The sequence below is a fragment of the Rhineura floridana genome, chromosome 12, assembly GCF_030035675.1.
Source record: "Rhineura floridana isolate rRhiFlo1 chromosome 12, rRhiFlo1.hap2, whole genome shotgun sequence".
Lineage (NCBI taxonomy): Eukaryota > Metazoa > Chordata > Lepidosauria > Squamata > Rhineuridae > Rhineura > Rhineura floridana.
Window position 1 is genome coordinate 11,784,025 of NC_084491.1, and position 2,747 is coordinate 11,786,771.

Consider the following 2,747-nt stretch of genomic DNA (forward strand, 5'->3'; position numbering starts at 1 on the left):
GAGGTGCCCTTGCTGAGCAGGACCAGCTTCAGACAAGGCACAGGCCTGGAACACAAATTTGCATAAATATTTGTATAAGCTAATTGTCATGTATACATGCATCTGGGGAATTATGATAGTGGACAGGGGTTGTCTCTCCACACCACAGCATCTTGCCTTCAGCCACCTTTACAACCAAAGTTTAAAAAACTAAGTTTAAGGCCATCTTTTCCTCCAAAGAAAGACAGAAGCCACAATTTGGGCCTGGAAATCACGGGGCTGGGATTCTGGGAATGGCTAATGGAGAGAGATGGTGCTGGACTGGCAGCCTTGCTTAGGAAGAGGACCAAAGTCCCTCTGAGCAATGACTGTTACAATCAGGGTGTTATTGATGGATGCTAAATTATTCACAGGCCTTGAAGCAGCTGTTTAGTAAGATTTTACTTATTTATTTATATATTTGTTTTATTTATATCCCGCCCTTTCTCCCATTAGAAGCCCAGGGCGGCAAACAAAAGCAATAAAAACACTTTGAAACATCATAAAAATAGACTTCAAAATATATTAAAATGCAACAACCGTTAAAAACATATTACAACTAAACATCTTTAAAAACATTTTTAAAAAAGCCTTGTTGTTGTTATATGCCTTAAAGTCGATTATGACTTATGGCGACCCTGTGAATCTTTTGGATGTGTTCATCGGGTTTTCATGGTAAGAGGTATTCAAAGGTGGTCTACCATTCGCTTCCTCTAAGCCTACGACACCTGGTATACCCACGCGGTCTCCCATCCACGTACTAACCAGGCCTGACCCTGCTTAGCTTCCAAGATCAGACAAGAGCAGGCAGATTCAGGGTAGTATGGGCATGGGTAAAAAAGCTTTAAAAACATTTTTAAAAGGTTTAAAAATATATTAAAAGATCTTGCAGTCTGTGACCAACAGAACAATTTTGCATCTCCACATTAGCTACGCAGTGAATGATGGGGCAGAGAGGGCAGGCTGGTTCATGGTGCCCCATCAGACTTAGAAAGGGCAGGCCAAACCCCCAACTCTGCCTGGCTCCAGCCAAGGAGAAACACTTCTTTGAAAGATTGCTGCTGCTGCCCCCTGTGACGCCCTTCCCTGGCTCTCCCTGTCAGGTTCCTACCTGCTCGTGGTTACTGCCTGTCTCTAGGCACCACCAGGGACTCCACCAGTCCGGACTGTCCTTTTTTATGGTTTCCCTCTCCGCTCTGGCATAGATCTCAACAAATCCCCCTGCTAGGCAGCACCACCAGTCACGTCCTATAACCAGTATTCCTAGAGACTCTGCCTGAGTCTCCCTCAATTAGGTTACCTCTGTGACTGCGTGCTTAAGCTGTCCCAATCCCTTTGATTTACTCAGACTGCTTATAATTCTGGTTTGCTCTGAATACTTGTGGACTCAGAGCTTGGAAAAGTTACTTTTTTGAACTACAACTCCCATCAGCCCAATCCAGTGGCCATGCTGGCTGGGGCTGATGGGAGTTGTAGTTCAAAAAAGTAACTTTTCCAAGCTCTGCTTGTGGTGTTATATTCTTCCCTTCACCCGCTGCCACCATTTGCCACTCTTCAGCCTTGGTTATTTACCTCACCCTCCCTTCTGGTCTGTGAAACCCCAGCCAAGGAGCAGGCCTCTGGTAAACCAAATTAAGTATTTATTAAATAACACAGAGAACAAGATTAACAAGATTTCTTCATAAGGCACATAAGCATATGGTTTTATCTAATACTAATCCGAACTCCACCACCCTCCTTCTCCACGCTCTCCTGACAAACAACTCTCTCAAACCCACCAACGTCCACCTCACATCCACACCACATCCACCCAGATTTACCTGACATTCTTCCTTTTATACTGTCAGCCATTTTAAACATCCAGCCAATCATCCAGCATTCTACTGCCCATTCACTCCCCCTTCCTCTTTCATTCTACTTACCATGTATCTCCTATACAACCAGCACTTACCCTATTTACACTAATACAGGAACATCACACACCCCCTTACTGATTTTCCCTGTGTCCAACCTGAGTGTGGTCATTCTTCTGCTTTCCTTGGACAAGAATTTGACTGCACAAGGGAAAAGTAATTTGGAGCCACAATGTCGCCACAGCCTCTCAACAAGTCATGAAACACAACCCCCAAAGAGCCAGAGAGAAGTCTGTTACGTGGAGATGGGTCTAAGTAAGATGAGTGCAGAGCAAGCTACTGAGTGGCCTTGCCTTGATCACCTTGCTTTGCAGCCGTGGCTGTAAACCAGGGTGGGAAAAGCTTCTTCAGCCTATGGGCAACATTCCTTTTTGAACAACCTTCTGGAGGCCACATGCCAGTGATGGTGGGGCCAGAGGTGTGAGTGAAGCAATACATGTATATTTTATCTTTGTACAGCACGTTGGGTTCCTCACACACACACATACACACCCATACTTTTAAAGACCATGGCTTCCCCTAAAGTGAGTTAAAGGAGCTTCAAGAGGCAGCTGGACAGCCATCTGTCAGGAATGCTTTGATTTGGATTCCTGTATTAAGCAGGGGGTTGGACTTGATGGCCTTATAGGCCCCTTCCAACTCTACTATTCTACGATTCTATGAGGTAGCACTATCTCTGGGTGATAGGGATGGGAGAGGAATTTGATTCAGTTTGCATTTACAGCCAAATCTATCAAATTTGCACTTTCCTAAACAATGTGAGAACCGAAACACAGCCATCCTTCGAAAGTCACGCTTACCCAACTTTTGCAGTGC

General features: G+C 44.8%; 1 pseudogene; it reads right to left on the reverse strand.

Annotated features, from left to right (window-relative positions):
* Positions 1 to 734: 734 nt before the first annotated feature.
* LOC133368851 (5S ribosomal RNA) lies at positions 735 to 853 on the reverse strand (annotated as a pseudogene).
* Between the last annotated feature and the right edge of the window lie 1,894 nt (positions 854 to 2,747).